Raw genomic sequence first — 13,710 nt, 5'->3', positions numbered from 1 at the left:
TCCGCCTCCTCCTCCTGGATCCTGCCCGCTGCTGGGCTGAACCATTTCACCACAGCGAAGATGGGAAGGGTTGTACCGTGCTCGAGTCAATATATTTATATAATATAATTATAAAAAATGCGACTTGTTGTGTAAGTTATTTTATAGTGTGGTGTTGGTTTAATTTTAATATTTTTTTTCATGTTTTCCTTATGGTCGGGCGCAGTTGGTACGCTCCGAGCTGGGTGTAGCGCAAGGACAGGTGCGTCAGTCAGGGAGCGTTCCCTTGGATCCTGTCATGGTGCGGGGCCGAGCCGGTTCTGTCAGGGACGGGTGTGTGCACGAGGGGGTGCGGTTTTTTCTTCTCTTTTTTCTTTCCATTCCATTGACTACACACAGTATAGATAAGATCGTAAAAAGTGACAGGTATATCCTGTTTTTAGGTTAGATAGAGCGAGGAGGAAAAAGGAGTCGGTGACAAGATGGCAGGTGGTGTCATAGCGCTCTAGCTGTTGTAGAACTACAACTCCCAGCATGTCCTGACAGACTTATGTCTTATAGACCATTTAGCATGCAGAATTCTGCTGCGGTGGTTCCACAGTGTGCACAGAGCTGCAGAAACACATCGAAAACAATGGGAGTCTGCTGCAAGTGGAATTGTCGACGGAATGACTGCAGTGTGAATGAGCCCTTAGGCTACTATATTTCCGGGACCCTCCTTACCATTTCCCCACTCATAGTGCCCCAAACAGTAATAATTCCCCCCCTTGGTGCCTTGGACAGTAAGAATTGGTAAGTAGTTCCCCCATTAGGTACATAGGCTCCCCATTAGGCAGGTTTCCTTCCACGAATAGGTAGTGGCGTCTCACCAGAATGAAAAGATAAAGACATTTTCTTATCATTCCTATGCCCAACGTCAGGCCCTTCCTCTACAAGGAGCCGATGGGTCGGTAAAAGCTCCCAAGGATGCGCTTACAGTTCAAGGCGGTGGCCGCTTGTCCAGGTTCTGGGGCTATTGCCCTAGGTTCCCCTCTGTTCACTATCGGCAGCAGTTGCACCTCACAGTCCAGTTAGTAAGTGGTGCCCTAGGTGGGTTCCTACTTATCATTCCAGTCCTGAGGACTCCCGTACAGATGAAAGGGACAAGGGTGGGGACACATGTTCCTGAAATCAATCCATGAGAATTTCCAGCCATATTGGGTGGATTTATTAGTTAATAAATTGTGTTGGTCTAAAATCATGAAGCCATCCTCTTTTTTTGGGGATTTTCTAGTGATTTTGATGTGGAAGTTGGGTGGTGCACAATCCAGCAAAAATGAGTCAGGAAAACAATAGTAAATCAGGGCCTATGTTTAGTTAAAGGGGTACTCCGGCGCTTAGCTATCTTATCCCCTATCCAGCTGTCACGCCCCCTCCCATAGGCTTGCATTGAGGGGCGGAGCGTGACGTCACACGGGGGCGGAGGCGTGACGTCACACGCGGCAGCCTCGTGGTCGCCGGTAATCAGACCCAGAGCGAACATGCTCTGGGGACTGATTTTAACTGGGGTGCTGCGTGCAAGATCACGGGGGTCCCCAGCGGCGGGACCCCCACGATCAGGCATCTTATCCCCTATCCTTTAATTAGGGGATAAGATGTCTAAGCGCCGGAGTACCCCTTTAAGCCTTAGGGTATGTTCACACACCGGAATATTCCACACAGATATTCTGCTGCAGCAGAGTCCCATTGATTTCAGCATCTGTATAAAGAATAGATGTATCTATTCTTTCTGCAGATTTTGCACTTAAACGCATTGCCAACTATGACACAGCGCATTTCCGAGAGGTCTTAGCCATGCTGAAAACTCGCAGCAACCAGATAACCACTGGAATAACACCTATTTCTAAAGACAGCAAAATATGGTAAGTTTTATTTTACATAATCAAACCAACAAGGCCAAAAAAAATAAAAAATCAACTTTAAGAAATGTTATTTATGCGTGCAACTCAGTTATTCAGGTGGTACATATTAAGGTACAAAGGAATAAAACAATACTCATCTGTCCTAACATTTCTGCCAATAAGGGATCACCAGGGGGCCATAACATTAGGTGGCCGATATTAGACATATTGAAGCTGTAGCCCATAAAATGCTGAAGCATCCCAGATGTTCAGTAAATAGCAGCATGTATTGCTGTAGTTGGCTTAGACTCGTGGTGTCCAACCTGCTGCTCTTCATCTGTTGCAAAACTACAACTCCTAGTATGCGTTGGCTGTCCAGGCATGCTGGGAGTTGTAGTTGTGGATGACTTAGATCTTGCAGACAGAAGGATTGAAGCTCATAGTACACTGCTCCAAAAAAAAAAAGGGAACACTAAGATAACACATCCTAGATCTGAATGAATGAACTAATCGTATGAAATACTTTCATCTTTACATAGTTGAATTTGCTGACAACAAAATCACACAAAATTATCAAATTTATCAACCCATGGAGGTCTGGATATGGAGTCACACTCAAAATCAAAGTGGAAAACCAAACTACAGGCTGATCCAACTTTGATGTAATGTCCTTAAAACAAGTCACAATGAGGCTCAGTAGTATGTGTGGCCTCCACGTGCCCGTATGACCTCCCTACAATGCCTGGGCATGCTCCTGATGAGGTGGTGGATGGTCTCCTGAGGGATGTCCTCCCAGACCTGGACTAAAGCATCCACCAACTCCTGGAAAGTATGTGGTTCAATGTGGCGTTGGTGGAGGGAGACATGATGTCCCAGATGTGCTCAATCGGATTCAGATCTGGGGAACAGGCGGGCCAGTCCATAGCATCAATGTCTTCCTCTTGCAGGAACTGCTGACACACTCCAGCCACATGAGTTCTAACATTGTCTTGTATTAGGAGGAACCCTGGGCCAAACGCACCAGCATATGGTCACACAAGGGGTCCAAGGATCTCATCTCGGTACCTAATGGCAGTCAGGGTACCTCTGGCAAGCACATGGAGGGCTGTGCGGCCCACCAAAGAAATGCCAGCCCACACCATTACTGACCCACCGCCAAACCGGTAATGCTGGAGGATGTTGCAGGCAGCAGAATGTTCTCCACGGCGTCTCCAGACTGTCACGTGCTCAGTGTGAACCTGCTTTCATCTGTGAAGAGCACAGGGCGCCAGTGGCGAATTTGTGTTCTCTGGCAAATGCCAAACATCCTGCACGGTGTTGGGCTGTAAGCCCAACTCCCACCTGTGGACGTCTGGCCCTCATACCACCCTCATGGAGTCGGTTTCTGACTGTTTGAGTGGACACATGCACATTTGTGGCCCGCTGGAGGTCATTTTGCAGGGCTCTGGCAGTGCTCCTCCTTGCACAAAGGCAGAGGTAGCAGTCCTGTTGCTGGGTTGTTGCCCTCCTACGGCCTCCTTCACGTCTCCTGATGTACTGGCCTGTCTCCTAGTAACGTCTCCATGCTCTGGACACTGCACTGACAGACACCGCAAACCTTCTTGCCACAGCTGGCAATGATGTGCCATCCTGGAGGAGCTGTACTACCTGAGCCTCATGCTACCACTAGAGTGAAAACACCGCCAGCATTCAAAAGTGACCAAAACATCAGCCAGGAAGCATAGGAACTGAGAAGTGGTCTGTGGACACCACTTGCAGAACCACTCCTTTATTGGAGGTGTCTTGCTAATGGCCTATAATGTCCACCTGTTGTCTGTTCCATTTGCACAACAGCATGTGAAATTGTCAATCAGTGTTCTTCCTGAGTGGACAGTGGGATTTTACAGAAGTGTCATTGACTTGGAGTTACATTGTGTTGTTTAAGTGTTCCCTTTATTTTTCTGAGCAGTGTATATAACAAGTAGCATTACTTGTCATTATACAACCATTTATGCTTCTTTACTTAAGACTTTTCCACTACGTTTGCATAACTAGTGCTGTGTACTCTAATAGCAAAAATACCTTGCTTTCCCTGGCTGTCAGTGATTTCCTGCACCAGCGACCCTGCAGTCTATAGAGGTAATGCACACAATAGCTGTAGTCACAGCAGTCCTTCACATGGACTGCCGAGATACAGGACAAGAAACATTAAAATGATTTCTGTTCATTACATGAGTTTGGAGAACCCACCAAAGTTACCCATCTAGAAATGTGCTGAAAAATGAAAGGGCTCGTTCACATGAACTAAAGGGAACTCCATTGTGAAAAGACAGGAGTACTGCAAGTCTGGTATTTTTCTCCGTGCAACTCCCCGAAAATAACGGATACCCAAAGGGTCCGTTCAGCTCCTTTGGCACCAAATAGACCCTGAATGGGATGGAGCTCTGCGGTGATGTGAACTTACTCTTAGTGAGTCACGTTGACACATTTACATACTGGGCACTTTCCATTGAGATACAGGGTCGCTCTTTGGAGTTCTTTAATGCTTAAAAATATTGGGTGACTATATAATAGAGGGTCACACTGAGTCCCCTTATAGAGATAGTTATGCTTTGCAGCTTCACTCAGCAGGAGGGGTCTCTTGGGTTGTCCCAGTTGGCAGGACCTCTCTCTATGTTGTCCATGGAAGGAGGTTATCCTGATGGGACAACCCCTTTTAATGACTATGATGATATTCGCGTTCCATCTACTACGTTCTGTAAAACAGGAAAGGAATCATTTTATGCGTTATATTCAATAAAGGCCAGTATTTGCAAAATGCATTGTCTTTGAAGACATTTGACTAAGGTTGTAACAGTAGTTGGAATAATAATAGGAATTTGTACTTAAAATCTACAAATCTATGGTTCCAAAACTATCACAGAGACATCAAATGCTGCCTTACTTATTGTGTAATGTAGTAAAAGGCTGGGAATTTCCCTTTGGAAATAATAAGTGTCCTATCGTACAAGTTTATGATTAATAATAATACAGTAATAATAATAATAACTGTTTCCCTTATAAAACACACACAAAAAAAGAAAACAACCTGCATGTATGTGCCTTACCACTTAACAGGGCTGTAATATGAATTTATATTGTTCACTTTTTAAAGGGTGGCAATAGAAATCGATGGGCTCATACTGTGTACACATGCCTTCTAGGGGAGAATATGGTGCCAAACAGGTACCAGATAGCAGCACAAGACAGGAGTACTGCAAGTCTGGTGTTTTTCTCCCCCAAAATAACGGACACACAAAGGTCCTCAGGGCTGGAATGATGAGTAAGCACCCACCTAGGGCACCACTATCTAACTGGCCTGTGAGGTGCAACTGCTGCTGATAGTTAACAGGGGGGAACCTAGGGCAGTGCTTACATATCTGTAAAATTGAACCATAAGGATTCTAAGGCTGGGTTCACACAGCGTTAATGCTGTACATTCCAGCTGTACATTGGTATCCTGTCAAAAAAAGATGCCAACATATATTCTGGTGCACAGCAGTGGGTCCATTCACTTCAAAGGTCAGAACATAGTCAGCCATTGACCACGTTAAAGGACAACTACAGCGGTAAACACTTATAAGCGTTTGGTCGCGGGGGGTCCGACCGCTCGGCCCCCCCGCGATCTCCTAAATGGGGCCCCAGTGTGAGCACTATTGCGCGTAGCGTCGACCTGAGAGGTCGACGGTTATGCCCCCTCCCCACACAGTTCTATGGGAGAGGCGAGGAGGCAAGAACGCTGCCTCCCTGCCTCTCACATAAAAATACATGGAGGAGGCGTGTTGGCCACAACGTCATGCTGCGGCCAACACGCCTCCTGCACGGGAGAGCCGCGGCAGAGCCATGGCTCCATGCAGGAGATTGTGGGGGGTCCTAGCGTTCGGATCCCCGTGATCAAACACTTATCCCCTCTCCTGATAAGTGTTTTCCGCTGCAGATGTCCTTTAAAGGGGTTCTCCGGTACTTAGACATCTCATCCCCTATCCAAAGGATATGTATGGAGCTTACGTTGCTGAAATTACGATGTTGAAAGAATGATCTTGCTCATTCTTTTGGTGGAATCCGTGCAGCATACATTGCTGTCTGTGGTGATGGCAATGTCTGCGTGATCCAATTTAGTTGGCATTAAAGGTTCCTCAGTATGAATCCAGCCTTAGGCTAGGTTTCCACTTGGTTTTTTTCTGTCAGTTTTTGGAATACTGCCACTGCAGTTTTTGAGCCAAATTCAGAAGTGGATCCATAAGGAAGGAGAAGTATAAGTCCTTCCTTTATATGTCCTATTCCTTTCGAATACATTTCTGGCTTTGGCTCAAAAACTGCAGTGGCAGTATTCCAAAAACTGCCAGAAAAAAAACAAAACAAGTGGAAACCTAGCCTAAGTAAGCATCCATTTTTTTGAAGGAATGCTGACGTATAGCAGGGACATACCCACATAAAAGTTTCCTCTGTATTGGCTAAGAAGAGACAGATGGTAAAACATTGTTTTGTTTTTTTAATCAGTTGCTATTTTCTGATTGTCTTTTTATTTATTTATTTATTTATTATTATTATAGGGGCTGCCATCTTTCCTGAGCTGTTTTTAACAGCATTTAGAGAAATGCCTTGCATCAGGACTTATGGACATAGGCAACAATAAACAGGACCTGCCTAATCACATGCATTGGAAATCTTACTGAACAGTCTCTGTGACCTGACAGATGTCATTCTAGAGAGTGTGAGGCAGTGAATGGTGGTGGATCCAGTGTTATCTCTCTACTGTTGTTACCTGTTACTGTACTCCTGTCTTTAATGATAAGGAAGAGACTGCTGGGAAATGAACTGTACAGAACAGGAAGTGGCAGCTTAGTTTTAGGCCTAGTTGCTAGAATGGATGTCACGATTCGGCTTACAGGTTGTGGATCCACTTTGTCAGCGAGGGATTGGCGTGGACCGTGCCGGTGGACCGGTTCTAAGTGGCTACTGGTGTTCACCAGAGCCCGCCGCAAAGCGGGATGGTCTTGCTGCGGCGGTAGCAACCAGGTCGTATCCACTAGCAACGGCTCAACCTCGCTGACTGCTGAGAAGGCGTGGGACAGAAGGACTAGGCAGAGGCAAGGTCAGACGTAGCAGAAGGTCTGGGCAGGCGGCAAGGTTCGTAGTCAATATGGATAGCAGGAGATCAGGTAACACAGGCTTGGACAACACTAAACGCTTTCACTGGCACAAGGCAACAAGATCCGGCAAGGGAGTGCAGGGGAAGTGATGTGATATAGCCAGGGAGCAGGTGGAAGCTAATTAAGCTAATTGGGCCAGGCACCAATCATTGGTGCACTGGCCCTTTAAGTCTCAGAGAGCTGGCGCGCGCGCGCCCTAGAGAGCGGAGCCGCGCTCGCCAGCACATGACAGCCGGGGACCGGGACGGGTAAGTGACTTGGGATGCGATTCGCGAGCGGGCGCGTCCCGCTATGCGAATCGCATCCCCGCCGGCAATGTCAGTGCAGCGCTCCCGGTCAGCGGGTCTGACCGGGGCGCTGCAGGGAGAGAGACGCCGTGAGCGCTCCGGGGAGGAGCAGGGACCCGGAGCGCTCGGCGTAACAATGGAGACTATGGAGACTGCAAGACCGTACGAGTATTTTACAATATAGATAGTAAAATGAAAAAATCACCAAGATTCTTTAAAAATATTGTTAACATAAAATGTTATAGAAAAAAGTAACAAAAAAATTGGGAACGGTACTGACGACAACAGGCAGGCATTCTATACACTGGAGGCAGGCGTTTCTCCTACTCGCCCAAGCTGTAACCACTATCTATTAAGTATTAACTATTAAGCCTCTGGTCTCCACAGTCTCTTTCCTTGGTCCCTCCAATTCTACCATTCAGTCCATAGAACTGTCTAGTGACCCGCTTGGTTTGGGCTGATGGAAAACTGTTCTATAGTATTAATATTTAATACTTTTATATTCAGCAAAACTGTACTGAGATTTACATCATTCCCGTCGGTCCCAGTCCCCATTGGGGCTAACAATCTGAACTTGTATGTTGTCAGAGTGTGGGAGAAAACCCAAACACAGGGAGAACCTAAGAACTCCATGTAGATGCTGCAAGGCAAGAATGCTATCCCGAGCTCCTGTGAGGATATCCCATGATATGCAGTTGACTCATTGTATTTTCTATGGAAAGATCATTCTCATAATAGCAAAATATCTCTGCATGTCTAATACAATGTGATGTATGATGTGATACAGAATATGTATAGGATTGCATGATTGTTAGAAAATCTATGGCCACTATAAATAGCTGCCATTCTATTGGTAAACTGGATGAGCAGTCATAAATGTAAGGACAGGTGCTCAGATATAGACAATCGTGAGGAATCTGATGATTTATCAAGATAATACTGAGTAATACTAGATTGTAGGATTTGTGCATAAGGCTGTGACCCAACATGGCAGACAGAAAATACAGGATTATGTCTAATGTAGCAGGAAATGATGAAACGCTGTACCCAAGATTAGGGAAGCCGAATGCTACAGAATGAGAAGTGAATGCAGCACCATAGTATAGTATCACAGAGTGCTGGAGAATAGTGATAGCCATGGATCTGATGGAAGAGACAGGAGAATGAGAGGGGGTGGGGAAGGAAAACCAATGGCCGGTGAGGGGGTTGTCTGAAGCCTAGAGCTGCTTGTAGGATACACAGCCACTGTTTTATCAATGGCTTTTCCTGCAGCATTAGACAGTAAGGGATCCTCTGACAATTGCCGTAATGTGATCCAGTCTGCAAAGCTATAGTCTCAGCTAAAAATGGCACAGAGCTTTACATAGAGTCCCTTACTACAAAGGCACCTCTGCCCTTCCTCTAAGGATGGATTGTACTGCGACAGAGGCTTCATTAAACATAATTTTATTATTCCTCTGGCCGATGAGGAAAGTAGGCTCTATACATGGAATAATGCATGGAATATAGGTTATTATTGTTACTACATCTCCACCATCAATTGTTCTTCTCTTCCATGGGATAGTATTTGTGGATGGATGTAGATCTCGTCCAGCCGTGACATCTGAAAATAAATGCAGCAATTTATTTTCTAAAGCGTTGCTTAATAATTTATTGACTGCTAAATGCATAACATGTAAAAATGGTATAGAGGCCTGAGGCATCGCACTGCTGCTCTCTCCTCCTGTACCTCACGTGGAGATGGGACTAATGTGTAGTCTGAATAAATAAGTCTATACTGTAATATGTGACACTGTCATTTCTGTGATGACCATCAAGTAGAACACAGGAGATTTTCCTTAGGATTTACTGTATATCCTAGGTTTCCAGACTTGCTGGGAGTTGTAGTTTCGCAACAGTTGGATGTCCACAGTTTGATGGCAGAGCCATCTTACCTGAGCTCTATTTAACAGCAGTTAGTGATATGCTCTATAATAAGCCCCGTGGACTTAGGCAACAATGGACAGAAGCTGTACCATTCACATGAATTGAAAACGTTACCAGGTATTCTCTGTGACCTTTTCAGAGGCTATTCTACAGGGAGGAGAAAGATGAACTCTAGATAATGTTACGGGTGTCTTATGTATCTCTTTGTGTCACCTTTCGCTGTAATCCTGTACTGCTCACTTTCTCCTTAGTTTCTCCTTAGTTTTAGGCAGAGGCGTTGCTAGGTCTCCAATAGACCGGGGGCTAGAGCCCACAGCCTGACTCCGCCCCTAACCACACCCTCAAACATGCCCCTAACCACACCCAGCCTCCTCCTTTAAAGGGTTATTCTACTGGCCAGTGTTTGGAAAATTTAGTACCGACCCCCGCAGCACGCACACAGCGTTTGGAACTAAATGTCCAAACGCTGGCCAGTGGAGCTCCCACTACTGTACACAACACAATGCACATACACAACAACACTCCCCCATCAATTAGTTATTCGTATCCTCTGAATTGGGGATCATTTTACATTTTAGGAATACCATTAAGACAGGGGTCCCAAACTCAAATTATCTGGGGACCACTGGAGGTAGTGGCTGGGTGAGGCTGGGCTGCATGCGCCCCTCACATATAATGCCCCCATCATGCGCCCCCACATATAATGCCCCCATCATACGCCCCTCACATATAATGCCCCCATCATGCGCCCCTCACATATATTGCCCCCATCATGCACCCCTCACATATAATGCCCCCATCATACGCCCCTCACATATAATGCCCCCATCATGCACCCCTCACATATAATGCCCCCATCATGCACCCCTCACATATAATGCCCCCATCATGCGCCCCTCACATATAATGCCCCCATCATGCACCCCTCACATATAATGCCCCCATCATGCACCCCTCACATATAATGCCCCCATCATGCACTCCTCACATATAATGCCCCCATCATACGCCCCTCACATATAATGCCCCCATCATGCACTCCTCACATATAATGCCCCCATCATACGCCCCTCACTTATAATGCCTCCATCATGCGCCTCTCACATTTAATACCTCCATCATGTGCCCCTCACATATAATGCCCCCATCATTTGCCCCTCACATATAATGCCCCCACCCTGCGTCCCTCATCATCCACCAGCAACACCCCCCACCAGCAGTAGCACCCCCATCATCCACCAGCAACCCCCCGCCCCATTCCCCCTACCCCCTGTGTGTGTGGGGGGGTGCATTAGGTAGGCAGCAGTTTCCCCATATTAGGAAGGTAGCAGTTTCCCCACATAAGGAAGGTAGCATGTTCCCCACATTAGGAAGGTAGCATGTTCCCCACATTAGGAAGGTAGCGGTTTCCCCACATTAGGAAGGTAGCGGTTTCCCCACATTAGGAAGGTAGCGGTTTCCCCACATTAGGAAGGTAGCATGTTCCCCACATTAGTAAGGTAGTGGTTTCCCCACATTAGGAAGGTAGCATGTTCCCCACATTAGGAAGGTAGCGGTTTCCCCACATTAGGAAGGTAGCATGTTCCCCACATTAGGAAGATAGTGTTTTCCCCACATTAGGAAGGTTGTATGTTCCCCACATTAGGAAGGTAGCATGTTCCCCACATTAGGAAGATAGTGTTTTCCCCACATTAGGAAGGTTGTATGTTCCCCACATTAGTTCCCATGAAACACACAGACAGACACACACACATATGCACACACACAAAAAAAACTGTCTAAAGACAATAATAAATGTTGGCCAATGTGAATTCAAATAGTTTAACTTTCTGGAGCCAGTAGATATAAAAAAAAAAATGTTTCCACCGGAGTACCCCTTTAACTTTCTGATATAGGTCATAAGAAAATGTTATTTCTTATTTATAGAAATCATGGCTTATAAAATCATGGCCTTGTCCAAGCTGAAGCACAAGCATGGACAAAGTCCAGGAAGTCAGGGTGGGCTAGCACACCTCTGTGTTCTCTCCTATCTGATAGGACTCCTCTGTGCTCTCTCTTGTCTGATAGGACTCCTCTGTGCTCTCTCCTATCTGATAGTACTCCTCTGTGCTCTCTCCTGTCTGATAGCACTCCTCTGTGCTCTGTCTTGATAGTACTCCTCTGTGCTCTCTCCTGTCTGATAGTACTCCTCTGTGCTCTCTCCTGTCTGATAGGACTCCTCTGTGCTCTCTCCTGTCTGATAGTACTTCTCTGTGCTCTCTCCTGTCTGATATCACTCCTCTGTGCTCTCTCCTATCTGAAAGTACTCCTCTGTGCTCTCTCCTGTCTGATAGTACTCCTCTGCGCTCTCTCCTGTCTGATAGGACTCCTCTGTGCTCTCTTCTGTCTGATGCAGAGAAGTATGAAAGACAAAAAAGGGACAATGCGCCTATCTATGTGCCGTTATCCTTATTACAAGTGACAGGTGAGGAAGCGTAAGGAATGCTCTCACCTGGTGGTGTTATGCTGAGAGCATAACACCTGTTGCAGCTTGAAGGAGCCCAACTGGTGTGGGTAAGTGGAAATCCACGGTGTGCTGCCCGGATCCACCCGTCCGGCCGGACGGTCTGAGAGTATGAGTGGTAGCGGTGAAAAAGGAATCCGATCCTGGCGCTCACCCGTGCGGCAGCTGAGGAAATTATGTCAGGAGCTGTAATGAGGTAAAAGATGCACTTTATTTAGAATAAAGAAGGGACTATGCATTGCGAGGGGACACGCTCCCCTCTTCCTCAGATCCAATCGTCGATTGGACCTGAGGAAGAGGGGAGCGTGTCCCCTCACAACGCGTAGTCCCTGCTTTATTCAAAATAAAGTGCATCTTTTACCTCATTACGGCTCCTGACATAATTTCCTCAGCTGCCGCACGGGTGAGCGCCAGGATCGGATTCCTTTTTCACCGCTACCACTCATACTCTTCTGTCTGATAGTACTCCTCTGTGCTCTCTCCTATCTGAAAGTACTCCTCTGTGCTCTCTCCTGTCTGATAGTACTCCTCTGTGCTCTCTCCTATCTGAAAGTACTCCTCTGTGCTCTCTCCTGTCTGATAGTACTTCTCTGTGCTCTCTCCTGTCGGATAGGACTCCTCTGTGCTCTCTCCTGTCTGATAGCACTCCTCTGTGCTCTCTCCTGTCTGATAGGACTCCTCTGTTCTCTCTCCTGTCTGATAGTACTCCTCTGTGCTCTCTCCTGTCTGATAGGACTCCTCTGTTCACTCTCCTGTCTGATAGCACTCCTCTGTGCTCTCTCCTGTCTGATAGGACTCCTCTGTGCTCTCTCCTGTCTGATAGGACTCCTCTGTGCTCTCTCCTGTCTGATAGTACTCCTCTGTGCTCTCTCCTATCTGAAAGTACTCCTCTGTGCTCTCTCCTGTATGATAGTACTCCTCTCTGCTCTCTCCTATCTGAAAGTACTCCTCTGTGCTCTCTCCTGTCTGATAGGACTCCTCTGTTCTCTCTCCTGTCTGATAGTACTCCTCTGTGTTCTCTCCTGTCTGATAGTACTTCTCTGTGCTCTCTCCTGTCTGATAGGACTCCTCTGTGCTCTCTCCTGTCTGATAGGACTCCTCTGTTCTCTCTCCTGTCTGATAGTACTCCTCTGTGCTCTCTCCTGTCTGATAGTACTCCTCTGTGCTCTCTCCTATCTGAAAGTACTCCTCTGTGCTCTCTCCTGTCTGATAGTACTCCTCTGTGCTCTCTCCTATCTGAAAGTACTCCTCTGTGCTCTGTCCTGTCTGATTGGACTCCTCTGTTCTCTCTCCTGTCTGATAGTACTCCTCTGTGCTCTCTCCTGTCTGATAGGACTCCTCTGTGCTCTCTCCTGTCTGATAGGACTCCTCTGTTCTCTCTCCTGTCTGATAGGACTCCTCTGTTCTCTCTCCTGTCTGATAGTACTCCTCTGTGCTCTCTCCTGTCTGATAGTACTCCTCTGTGCTCTCTCCTATCTGAAAGTACTCCTCTGTGCTCTCTCCTGTCTGATAGTACTCCTCTGTGCTCTCTCCTATCTGAAAGTACTCCTCTGTGCTCTGTCCTGTCTGATTGGACTCCTCTGTTCTCTCTCCTGTCTGATAGTACTCCTCTGTGCTCTCTCCTGTCTGATAGGACTCCTCTGTTCTCTCTCCTGTCTGATAGCACTCCTCTGTGCTCTCTCCTGTCTGATAGCACTCCTCTGTGCTCTCTCCTGTCTGACAGGACTCCTCTGTTCTCTCTCCTGTCTGATAGTACTCTTCTGTGCTCTCTCCTGTCTGATAGGACTCCTCTGTGCTCACTCCTGTCTGATAGTACTCCTCTGTGCTCTCTCCTGTCTGATAGCACTCCTCTGTGCTCTCACCTGTCTGATAGGAATCCTCTGTTCTCTCTCCTGTCTGATAGTACTCTTCTGTGCTCTCTCCTGTCTGATAGGACTCCTCTGTGCTCACTCCTGTCTGATAGT

General features: G+C 46.8%; 1 long non-coding RNA gene across 2 annotated transcripts; it reads left to right on the top strand.

Moving 5' to 3' along the window:
* The first annotated feature begins 116 nt into the window (after positions 1–116).
* On the top strand, positions 117–9,412 carry LOC130285108 (uncharacterized). Of its 2 annotated transcripts, XR_008847252.1 has the most exons (4): positions 117–328; positions 1,754–1,880; positions 6,431–6,749; positions 7,460–9,412. It is a non-coding gene; the product is annotated as an uncharacterized LOC130285108 (long non-coding RNA). The 2 variants fall into 2 exon arrangements; XR_008847251.1 differs by lacking the exon at positions 117–328 and having other exon boundaries at positions 341–1,880.
* The last annotated feature ends 4,298 nt before the right edge of the window (positions 9,413–13,710 follow it).

Source organism: Hyla sarda, chromosome 8, assembly GCF_029499605.1.
Source record: "Hyla sarda isolate aHylSar1 chromosome 8, aHylSar1.hap1, whole genome shotgun sequence".
NCBI lineage: Eukaryota > Metazoa > Chordata > Amphibia > Anura > Hylidae > Hyla > Hyla sarda.
Note: the sequence above shows the minus strand (reverse complement) of the source record. Positions and strands in the feature narration are given on the sequence as shown.